This window comes from Camelus dromedarius, chromosome 6, assembly GCF_036321535.1.
Source record: "Camelus dromedarius isolate mCamDro1 chromosome 6, mCamDro1.pat, whole genome shotgun sequence".
Classification (NCBI taxonomy): Eukaryota; Metazoa; Chordata; class Mammalia; order Artiodactyla; family Camelidae; genus Camelus; species Camelus dromedarius.
In genome coordinates this window covers 75,800,078-75,812,834 of record NC_087441.1, presented here as the reverse complement: position 1 = coordinate 75,812,834, position 12,757 = coordinate 75,800,078, and the positions used below count along the sequence as shown (strand labels likewise).

At 39.8% G+C, this 12,757-nt stretch overlaps 1 long non-coding RNA gene across 7 annotated transcripts in view; it reads left to right on the top strand.

Annotated features, from left to right (window-relative positions):
- The window catches only part of LOC105085058 (uncharacterized), a 73,149-nt gene that overhangs the window by 41,459 nt on the left and 18,933 nt on the right, over positions 1 to 12,757 (top strand). The window lies entirely within an intron of this gene.

Genomic DNA, 12,757 nt, shown 5'->3' with positions numbered 1-12,757 from the left:
AAATATTCAGGATTTAACTAAAATATTGGCAGGCCCACCAGTTGAGTCTCCTAGTGATGTTCCAGGCGTGAAGCCTGCCTGAATATCTTCTCTTCTGTCACAGTGTCACACTCCCATCACCATGGCTGGAGCCCAAACTAGCAAACTTTTATCTGTGTATTATGTAATTCAACCCACAGTTGTTTACTGTGGCTAAAATTGTCTGAATGATCTAGTTTGTAACCTTGCTCACAGAATATATGGAAAGAGGACTCTAATAATTGACTTTACTTTTTTTCTTTTTTGGTTTGAATTCAGTTTTTCTACCACTTTCATTGACAATCCACACATTTGCCTCAAAAATGATTTTTAACTTTAATAATGTTTAAAAAACCCTTGACATTTGCATAATTAGAAAGAAACTGATTAGATTGCTAGGCAGTAAAAATATTAATTCATCCATATTCTTTTTTTCCCACCTTCTAGGTACAATAACTTAAGTGAAATAGTAAGTGTAAATAAATAAACGAACTAATAAAAATTAGAGGAATCAAGAGCCCAAAGAATACGTAGGAAAAGCATGATTGAATAGGTTACATCACACGGACTGGTCTCCTAACTCTGAACCTCCTCCCAGCATTCTACACAAGGACGACGTGAACTGCAGGCTATTCCTAAACCATGTAGGATTTCCTCGATTTTAGATTGAAGCAGTTCAGTTGAGCTTACAGTGAGAGCTGGACACAGGATCACTGCAGGCACAGATTCAAAGTTCAGCACTTTGGGGTCAGGGAGGAGAGCTTTCTCCACTGGATAAACACAAGAAGGTTAATTAAAAAGGGAGTGGACCTTCTTAGAGCAAATGCTTTGAAAATAAAACCGTGGAACTTTTGAGTTGGATAATTCTCCATGAATTTTATGAACATATTCTGTGCTTGTATCTATTTCAAAGTCACATTGTTGTTGGTTATCCATATATTGTAACCTTGTGGCGAAGCATCCTATTAGTTTTCCTTTAGGATCTCAAGTAAATACAAACAAACTAGAGTAAGAAACTTTAAAGTTAGTACTGCAAGTGAAGGCATGCATATTGTCACATTTTCATTGTGATTTTTCTCCTGATTGTGCTCTAGAAATTTCCATAGAGTTCATTATTCATTGAAAGGATGATTGTCCTACTGTCGGAGGTTTGGATTTTGTTGTCAACTGGGGGCAGGGAGAGGGGATTGTTCCCTAGTAAATGCTCATCTCACACGAGGGGCAAAGGGAGAGCAAACGAAAGGAAGGAGACATGGCAAATGTGCGGCCCAGGTGAGGGGAGGCAGCAGGTAGCAAAACAGCTTATGGAGCCGTGCCCATGGAGTGAGATGCATGCAGGCATCCTCAGCAGGGAACACGTAGCATCTCCACGGTGCTACAGTGGAGACCTGCAGCCTGGAACACCCGTGGCTGGGCGAGAAAATCCTGCTTTCAAGGGACACATGAAGCTTCGAAAGTAGCAACAATTGTTTTTCCTCCCGTCACTCATAAAGCTACATCTTGACGTGACTACATCTTAACTTAAAAGTGATATTTGGAGAAAGCTACTGTGTGTGCTGAGAGAGCTCTGTACTGCTGCAGGATTTATTTTTTTAATCAGATAACAGATTAAAAGATTTGAGTACAAAATGTGCCAAATGTGATCAGATATGATATACCCTTGAAATAAATCTATTCTTATATATATATTTATAAATATATAAATATTTATTTTGGGTCACTTTGAGCAAATTACTGCTTTATCAGTAACTAAAATGCATGCTAAATCAACAGTTCTACTTAAACAAAAAGAGTAGATTCCATGTGACAGCCAGAACTTCTCAGCCTTCTTATTTGAGTGCTTAAAAGCATCACTTTACGTAACTACAATTATTTTAATTACTGTATTTAGTCAGGGTGTGGCTATTTCCAGTTAGAACATTTTAAACTCTTAAATTATTATTCAATAATCAGATCCAACTATTAAGACTATTTCCTTTCTTTCTTGTCCATTTATAAACTGTTTACACGCATTTCTCCTCTGCACTTACTTTGGACTGTGATTTTACTTCATTTGGAATCCATCACGAAAGAAAGAAATCAAATAAATCAAATAGTCTTCCTGAAAAGTTAACTTTCCAGAAGGTTTCACTGTCATTGAAGGAAAGATTGCTTGTGATGCAGTAATTTTGCTCTTAGCTGTGAGTCCTTTGGAAAAGTAAAGCAGCCGAATCTTGAATTACAATCAGCCCTCCGTATCTGAGTGTTCCCCGTGAGTAGATTTCCATCCACTGTTGGTTCAGTCCACGAAGGTGGAACCCGCGGATACAGAGGACGGACTGTGCTTGGCCATTTTATATAAGGGACTTGAGCAAAATCCCTGGATTTTGGTATCTGAGGAGTCCTGGAACCAATCCCTCACAGATACTGAGGGATAATAGTCCTTGAGAGTTTCAAACAAATTTTCAGGAACTGGTAAATACTTGTCATTTAAATATTTAAAACCTGAATCATTATCTCCAAACTGTCAAGCAGATTCCCAGGTGGCAGATGGCATCATACATTCATGCATTGATTCATTCAGTAAACATTTACTGGGAACCTCTTTGTGGTGCCCAACAAACTCTGGCTACATGGCTTTGAAATTTTTGTTTGACGTGAAGTGCAGTGAAACATAGTGTTTAACTGAGAGCCAGACAAGTAAGCAGATAACTGCAATAAAGCGTACGTGCGGTGGTAGAGGGATATGCAGAGGACCCTGATGGTCAGAGAGTGGAACGGGCGCCGGTGTTAAGGGTGCAGGGACCAGTGGAGGCTTCAGAAGAGGGAACACTGGGCTGGGGCTAAAGAAGCTGTGAGCACCTGCCAGCCAGAGGGTCCATCCAAGTGCACGGGAATCATCTCTGACTGCTGCCTCCCCCCAGCCAGCCCCGCACTGGGTTCTGCTCTTTTTACCTTCCTCACTTCTTGTCTTTGATCCCTGTGTCCTCACTACTGCTTCCCTAAGTGCCCTCCTCTGCACCAGTGGGGTAGTCCTTTGCCTGTTTTCCTCACCTGCAGCCTCACAGCGAGTTTGCAGGCATGGTCCTGCCACCTGCCTGTTTTGCAGTCTCTTCCTGTCTCTCCCGTAGTGTGGAGATGATGCCCAAACCTCTGTGTGCCTTGCGTGTAAGGACCTGCCTTAGTCCCCCTCTGCTCTACCCCAGCCTCACCTCCCTTCACTCACATCCATTTTTGGCTCCAACTCTGCTGAATTCTTGAACAGTCCAACTCTAGTGAGGAGGACTGTTCTTCCACGTATACTGAGAGCTACACACTCTCCTTCCCTGTCCTCTTCCAAACCGCCATTGGCACCACCTCCACTGAGCAAAATGTATTTGCTCTTTAAGACTCAGCCTGGGTTAACAGCCAGCTCGCAAGGGTCTTTGGACCCAGCTTGTCAAACTTAGAACAGTGGTTTCTGTGTCTGTCTGGAAGATGAGGCTGTGCCTTTCTTGAGGGTAAGGATGATACCATTAATTTCTCATCACTCAGAATGTAAAACATTGCTGATTTATGGTAAGCACTCACATGTTTGTTGAATGAATGAACCATGTCCAGTAACAGTTTGAAATTAGGTGCCACTTTGGTTTACTGTGTGGGGGTCCTTTATCAGGGACGGTTGTCTTGTGATATGTAATATGGATAACTTTTGTTTTCACTCAAGTATTTTGTGCCCCATAGCAAATGAAATCCAGGAACTATTTAAATAAATCATTCTTATTTATTTTTTATTCTGTTGAGAAAGAGGTAATTCGGTTTGTTTGTTTATTTATTTATTTTGATGGAGGTACTGGGGATTGAACCCAGGACCTCATGCATGCTAGGCATGCACTCTACCACTGAACTGTAACTTCCCTCCTGAATAAATCAGTCTTAGATAAGAACTTTAGGTATCAACTAACTCCACTCATGTGTATGCATCTAATTACAGATTTACTTCCTTCCAAATACTAGATTTTTTTAAATTTCAGCATTATATTCACAATTTATAATACATCATATTATGCATATACCTTGTGTCCTATCATATTTACTTTTTGCTCATTTGCTTGAATTTATGACTACCTAACCCAGAATTAAAGTAACTAACTTTCAGGAATTAAACAGACAGATTGTCTTCTGTCTGCAAGCTCAGGTCAGTCGTGGTTCTCAGTTATCTGTGGGTGCAAGTTAAAACAAAGTTATGCATCTCAGAGAGCGAGAGGCTGAATTCTCCATGCAGAGAGGAAAGGTGCACCATTTAAGGGGTGAATGAATCTTTTGAGACCATTTTGGGAAATCACAGAATAATGCAAATGCCATGTTTACAGAATTTATGAGTGTACAAAGGCCAAAGCTGTACAGCCTAGGAGAATCCTAGGATGGGCAGAGCAGGAAGAGAACAGGAAGTGAGTTGGGGGCAAGAACGTAGCATCAGGTGGCCTCCGCACCACCCCTTCCAGGGCCAGCCCTAAGAGGGCCACAGTTTGGTCCCAAGTATGCTTTTTGGTCTTTTCCCACAATGCATTATGGTATCTTGAAACGATGTTAGGTTTCCTGCCTGCCAGCCCCACCCACCGAACACTGAGGGACAGATACTGTAAACATCCTACACTCTCAGCTGTGGACAGTAAGCAAGCTGGGAGAAGGCTGTTTACTCTCTCTGCCTTGGAAATCAACTAAAGAGAACGGCCCTGGGAATGTTTTCGTATGTGTCTTGTAATTGATCCTATCCAGTATTTATTTATTTATTATTTATGACATCAACTCTAAAAGGAAGGGAGTCAGTGGTCTGAGTCACGCTAACAAATAAAAAATAATTTGTCAGACCAGTACAATACTGACTGAGGGAAAGGAAAAAAAAAAAAAGGATTACCATATACCCAGGAGATGAAGCTTCTGGTAACTTATGAGGCTGAGGCTACATTAAACCAAACAGTTCTCCATTAATTCTCCATTAACCTGAATAGCATTTCTACACTGAGTTTAGCTTTTTTTTTTTTTTTTAAGCAAAGTTCTGATGTCCTGGGACTTGATATTTTGTCAAGAATCAGATGCAGTTTGGAGCCCCAGGCTTAAGGAGTGGTAATGATGAACAGTGAGAACAGGGCCTGCTGTTTAAACCCGGAATATAACTACACATTCTGAGAAAAGACTGGACTGTCGGGGAGGCGGGTGGGATGCAAAAAGAGAATTTTAAGAAAAATTACAGAACTGACTACTAGGTTCAGCCTTAACCAGAAAACACACGCCTTCTTCATTTTTTCTTCTATGTAAACATTTTCAATCAAAGATTTATTGATCATTGTGTCTAGATTTTGGTGTAAGCCAAAATGTGTGTTCCTCTCTTGGTTTTTCTCTAATCAGTGTAAGTTTTCTTTTCAAGGAGCACATTTACATAAGGTGTGTTCTCATGTAGCGAGCCCTTAGAAGGAGAAAATAACGCAGTGCCTGCTTTGCTATTAAATCTAGACACGATGACTTGTATATGTTGCCTTGGCACATCAGCATGTACCAGGTTTGAGCTAAAAGACATTCGACTGCTTTGAAAGGATCAGAGGAATTAATTTCACTTTCTTGCTGAGGGCAGCATGAAAGACAATAGGAACCATTGTTTCCTGTGAGTGTAACCCACAAAAAAAGAAAAATTGGTGCAGGAATATGATGACTTTAGGGTGTGATTTCAAGGAAGCGCTGGAACCAGCCGGCCTTGCCGCAGTGGAGGACGGCGCTGCTGAAGGGCTGGGTGAGCAGCGCCAGCCGGGCTGAGTCGTCAGCCTTTGCAGGCGCTGCCCGCGGGCTGCAGGAGGACGCCTTTGAGACAATGCTCTCCAGTCTTCTCGCGGAAATAGTTACTGTGAATGTTTGAGATTCTGCTTCCTGCCAGGAGGGGCAGATTACATGGGTAAATGCAAAACCAGCTCAAAGTAGAAGAAGGGGAATGACCCTTGGGCTTTTTCCATAGCTTTTTAGTTATTCCGCGTAAATATTCCGGATGCCGGTTGATTTTGACTTTGAGTCATGAATGTAGCTGCTCCAAAGCTTACTGAAAGGTGCGCTGATACTTACTCCATTGGCCCGGGAAGTATTTACTGAGCTCCTCCTAGGTGCCAGTTCCAGATGCTGAGGATAACTCAGTGATAGAAACAGAATCCTCACTCACGTGAACCTGCCAATAACTACGTGTAATGTGTCAGGATAGAAACGTCTTGTTTACTCCGTGGATCTGAAATACCTAATTTTATTCAGTGGTATCATTGCTTTTTTCAGCCTTTCAAAACTAAATGAATTTCAATAGCCTGGAACATGTATTTCCCTGTCTATGAAAATGTCTAGATATAAATCTATATAATATTGTTAGTGTCGGCATTATTCTTGCAAGTCTTTTCTCATTGTTACTAGCCTGTTTCGTGACATGGGTAAGTAGTGTTAATACACATGCTTGGGAGGTCACTGTTATATATGTGTGTGTATTTACTGAGAAGATATAGCCAAGCAGTTATATAATCAAAAGGCTAAATGTGTCTGTGTTGACATGCATGGTTATGTATGTATGTATTAAGTATATTATATATATATTCAAATTGTACTTAGTACAAATAAATTTTATTAACTTGAACCTTACTCTTCAAGTTCTCTAGATACAGATAAGGATGACTTATCTTTACAATATATTTGTAAACTTGGCGTTTGATAAGTAAATGCCAATTTTTTTACTTTTAAAAAAACTTTTAAAATGCAACTATCCATTTATATTTGAAAAAACATAAGCTTTAACTACAGTTCTTTGCAAGCTTAATTGTGTCATAAAAACTCATCAGAAATAAAAGTCTAATACATACTTTATTTGTGTATGAATTCATGGTCTCCTTGTCCCTATTTGTTTAAATTAGTAAGTCTTTATAATATAAATATGCTTATGCCTGGTGGTAACCTATTTCTATAAACTCAGGCTTACATTTTTCTGGACTTACATATAGTTCTCCCCTCCTCTTCATCTTAAAAGTGCAGAGAGCAAGTTATCAACCCACAATAAGTCTGTGGGCATTATTTTGGTTAACCATCATTGGAAAGCTATGTGAATAACGTACAAAAATGAGTTCTATTTCTGTATATCAGCCACAAACTAAAATGAAATTTAAAATACCACTTAAAACAGCAACAAAAACTATCAAATATCCCAAAGATAAATCTAACAAAAGTTCTGTAAGCCCTCTACACTGCAAATTAAATATTGTTAAGAGAAATTAAAAACTTGAATAAAATGGAGAGAGAGACCACAGCCATGGAGAACAAGGATCAGGAGCGTTAAGTGGCCAGTTCTCCCCAGGTTGATCAGATAGATTCGGTGCAGTCCCAGACAAAATCTGAGCCAGTGTGTGTGTGTGTGCCTGTGTGGTTGGAAATTGATAAGCTAATTCTAAAACTTATAATTCAAATGACAAAAAATAGGCAAGGCAATCTTGAAGAAAAGATGGATAAGTTACCCTACCAAATGTCAAGACGTATTATAAGTCATAGTATGGTGTGTATTTGTGTAGCAATAAACACCGTTATGGTAAAGATGACACTAGTGCATTGGAGGAAAGATGGTCTTTTCGATAAGCAGTGCTGGGTTAATTTAATACCCTCATTAAAAACAGTGCATTTTTGGCTTCTACCCCACACCATGCATAAAAGCCAATTCCAGATGGACTGACAGTAGCCCTAAAGATGAAAGGTAAAACAATAAAGCTTCTAGGGAAAAAATGTAGGACATCTTTATGACCTTGGAGTGGGCAAAATTTCCTTAAAAAGTTTACAAGGCAATACTAACCAGAAAGGGGAAAAAAATAACAATTTGGAAAATAATAATATCAAGAATTTCTCTTCATCAAAAGACATCATTAAGAAAATGAAAATCAGTGCACAGAGAAGAAGGATATTTGCAACAAACATAACAACTTGTACCCAGAGTACATAAAGAATTCCTCCAAATTAAGAAGACAGACAACCCAGGAGAAAAATTAGCTAAAACTTGAACAAAAAGACGATGTACAAATGACCGATGAACAGAAAAGGTTGCTTAGCCTCATTGGTTATCAAGTCAATGCCAGCTGAAATCACAGCTCAGCTTGCTGTGAGTAGGTGAGCTGAAGCACACCTACTAGGTTAGTGAATTTTTTTTTTTAACCTAACGTTGGCAGATGTAAAATGATACTGCAGGTGGAAACATTAGTTGGGACAACAACTTCAGAAAACTGTTCAGTACATCTACTTAAACTTAATGTATCTAAGCCCTGTGACCCAGTTCTCATGAACCTCACAGAAACCTGTAGAGTGTCTTTCAAAAGAAGTGAATAAAATGTTCATAGCAGCACTGTTTGTAGTAGCCCCAAGGTGGGAACTACCCAAAGTGCCTACTAAGAGATTTATAAACCGTGGTATATACTTACAACAGAATACTATACAGCACTGAGAATGAACAATTTACAACTTCACCTGAAATTTTCAGTAAATCTCGCAAACACAAAGCTGAATGAAATAAGCAGGACACAGAAGAGGGCATACTATGTATGTTTCTATTTATACCGATTTCAAACACAGGCAACTGTATCTATGGTGATAGATGCCAGGGACTTCTGGGGGGGAGGGGGGGTTTGGCAATGTGTCGATTCTTGGTCTAAGGTCTAGTCACACAGGTATGACACGTCACAAAGAGTCTTCAAGCCAAAATTTTTTCACTTTCTGATTATATTATACTTTAATTAAAAAAATTTTTTTAATTAAATACTAAAAGAACCAAAGCTATATCACCTGATCTGAAATTAGGCTGGTAGAACTCTTATCCAAGCAGTCACAAGAGAAATCTTTTCTCTCAGAGCATCATTCAGAACACAGCAACAGCACACATCTTGCAGAACATTCTCTGAAATGGGCACACACTTTCCCACCATCCACAAGTTCACATAGCAAGTTGACTTTTTTTGGTGGTTGAGGGGGTAGTAATTAGGTTTATTTATTGATTTATTTAATGTAAGTACTGGGGATTGAACCCGGGACCTTGTGCATCCTAATAACTCACTCTGCCACTGAGCCATACCCTCCCCCTGGCAAGATGACTTTTAAGTAAACATCTTTTCTTCAAGGTATTATTCCATTTCACAGAACACCACTCCTCTCAAAAGCTCACAGTGCCAATGCAACCCCAATTTTTCCACGTCCTGGAAAATCAGGATGAAATGGCTGATTGGAAAGGAATTCATCTACTGCATGTTGCTACATGGTTCAGGGGAGGAGGTCAGGTCACCAAAAGGTTCACTGACCTCCCCAGGGTTACACGGCCGTCAGCAGCCACACGAGAACAGAAGCAGACACCGCTGGCGTGCCTCTGATGCGACAGAGTGTTTCCACTGCCAGGGAACCCGGGACTGGGCTAGAAAAATATAAACCCTCTACCACTCACAGTCAGCGATACAAATGGAGTGCAAATTTGGCATTTTTATTTTTCTGCTTTAGAATGGTTATTGTGATTGAATTTTTGTCTTTTATTTGAATGAAGGAGTGTTTTGTGTTTGTTAAAACTATCTTAAATTTAATTTTTTTTAAGGAAAAAAAGGCTTCAACTTCAAAAATCAGCTTGAGGGAGCTTTTATAATTTAGTCAAAACTAGAAAACTTTGCCTCGTTCATATATCAAGTCACATGTGCTAACAAGCTCCCTGTGTATGTCTTACCTGGGGACAGCACAGCCCCATGAGGGGGTTGGAAACGTGCCCCTGCATTTTGGGTTGTCACAATAGCTGGGAGATGCCACTCCTGCGGGGCTTGGGAGAGTCCTATACACAAAAATGGTAATTTTGGTCAAAATAATAGTAGTCTCTCTCCAAGTAAACTGATACTTTTTTAAAATTTTGATTTCTTTCTTTTTTTTGTTAAAGTGTAGTTGATTTATAATGCTGTATTAGTTTGTGGTGTACAACAGAGCGATTCAGTTATATGTGTGTGTGTACATACATATCTGTATATAGATATATTCCTTTTCATATTCTTTTTCATTACCAGTTACTACAGGCCACTGAATAGAATTCCCTGTGTTATACAGTTGGACTTTGTTATCTGCTTTATATGTAGTAGTTAGTATCTGCAAATCCCAAACACCCAATTTATCCTTCCCCCCTACATTTTCCCCCTGGTAACCATAAGTTTGTTTTCTATGTCTGTGAGTCTGTCTCCATTTTATAAATAATTTCATTTGTGTCTTTTTTTTTTTTTTTGGCTTCCACATATAAGTGGATTTATAGTATTTTTCTTTCTCTTTCAGACTTACTTCACTTAGTATGATAAACTCTAGTTCCATCCATGCTGCCACAAATGGCATTATTTTATTCTTTTTTATGGCTAAGTATATTACATTGTGTGTATATCTATATATAGACCACATCTTCTTTATCAAGTCATCTGCTGATGGACATTTAGGTTGCTTCCAGGGCTTGGCTATTGTCAGTAGTGCTGCTATGAACATTGGGGTGCATGTATCTTTTCGAATTAGAGTTTCCTCCGGATATGTGCCCAGGAGTAGGATTGCTGGATGCTGTGGTAAGTCTATTTTCAGTTTTTTGAGGAATCTCCATACTGTTTTCCATAATGGCTGCACCAAATGGCACGTTCTTAAAGACAGTTTACTTTTAGGAGAATTTGAACTAAGTGCACTTTAGAGTCTTCAGGTTAATGCAGCTCTGTAATGTTCTCCCTGGGAGCCTGCAAGTCAAAAACAGACAAATATGATAGTCTCGATGATCATAAAAATAATCACGATTAAAATTAAAAATTGCCTCCAGACTGACTAGAAAAATACCCTGTGATCTTGGAGTGACAGCCAAACATTCTGTGATGTTGAGCTCATGGAAAGCTTTGTCACCAAAAAGCCAAGGATGGCCTTGAAGTGCTTCCTTTCTGATTCAGAAAAATCTGTCCTACTGTAACCTCTAAGTTTCACAGGGTAAAACAGTTTCTGCAGTTTGGTGATGCCAGGTCTCCAGGTGTCGTTCAGTCACTGGGAGGCTGTAAATTTCTAGATGTACTGAAATGCTTTCAACACCTACGCTTACACATTCCTGAAAAAAAAAAAGTCTTTAAAACCACCTTTGCATTTTAAGATCGTTTTGTTTTCGGTGTTGTTGCTAGCCCGGTCACGTGAGGGTGCTGGAGGGGCCAAGCCCTCCTTCCCGGAGCTCTGACGAGGCGGTGGTGGTTCCCGTGCAGTCATTGCACCTCCCCTTCCGTCCCGCTCCGCAGATACCCACACGTCTCCAGGATATGCCAGCCCAGCGATGGCCCTGGACACCAGTGGCGAGCAGACAGAAGTCATTACCTCTTCAGGAAGCCTCTCGTGCTCCTGTGAACCTTTTTGAATTCTACATAATCCACTCCAGCTCACTAGCTGGAATCCGATTAGATTTTTCCTCACGGTATTCATTGACAACAAGCATGGCCTCCGTCCTGGTAATCACCATCACTGTGATAACCACCGACCATCACTAACGTTCTCTGTGTTCCACAAGCCATGTTAGGGGCCAAAAGCAAATACTTAAAATCCTTGCTCTGTACCAGGCACTATGCTAAACATTTTGCTTATATTAACTGATGTAATCCTCATAATTAAATAATAGGCACTAATATTATTTTTCGGATAAGGAATCTGAGACAAGAAAGATTAGGAAAATTACCCAAGGTTATGCTGACAAGCCTGGAGCCAGGATTCCAACCCGGGCAGTGGATTGGATCCACCCCCAAACATTAAGCTTCGTGCACAAGGACCCTCTGAGTAGGTATCACTGTCCCAATTTTTCCAGGGAAGGAAACTGAAATCGAAAGAGTTAAGAAAATGTGGTAGTCACTGGGTTTCTGACAAATATTCAAGATCCTCCTTTTTTTTCTGGTGCATAAGAAAGTAGCTCTTTTTCACGTCCTCCAAGGCTAGGTGTGGCTGTGGGGCTTGCTCGGTTCAGTCAATGAAATGAGGGCAGATCTACCAGGGAACCACTGAGAGCCTGCATACAATTCACTGTGTCCCTTCCTACCTGTGTTGGTGAAACACTCATCAAAATGGAGCCTTTGTCACCCTGGATCCTTGAGTGACTACTGGACAGCATCCCTCTCCTGGACCAGTCTGGACATACAAAGGAAGTTTTTGTTCTGGTAAACTCCCTGAGATTTGGGTTGAGAATAGAGAAAGAGTGTTTGCAACCAGAACACAACCTACCCTAACGTTGATAATTTTCCTAAATAACTTGCCCAAACTTCCATAGTTTGCTGATGCCAGATATATGTCTCGAATCCAGGTCTCTCTGACCCAACAGTTCATAATTGTTTTCATTCATTAGCTCTCCTTTGGTACTGCAGGTCTGCAGGAACCTGAACTTAGTTCTTTCACTTGCCTTCTGATTTTACCATAGTAATGAAAGTGCGTTAAAACTGCAAATTTGCAGATAATACCTACTATATATAAAATAAATAAACAACAAGGTCCTACTGTATAGCACAGAGAACTACATTCAATTTCTTGTAATAACATATAATGGAAAAGAATCTGAAAAAGAAAAAATATATATGTATGTGTATATGTAACTGAATCACTTTGCTGTACATCTAAAACTAACATTGTAAATCAACTATACTTCAATAAAAAATTAAAAAGTTAAAATAAAACAGAAAAAAAGATAACAGGGTCCTACTGTATAGCACAGGGAACTATATTC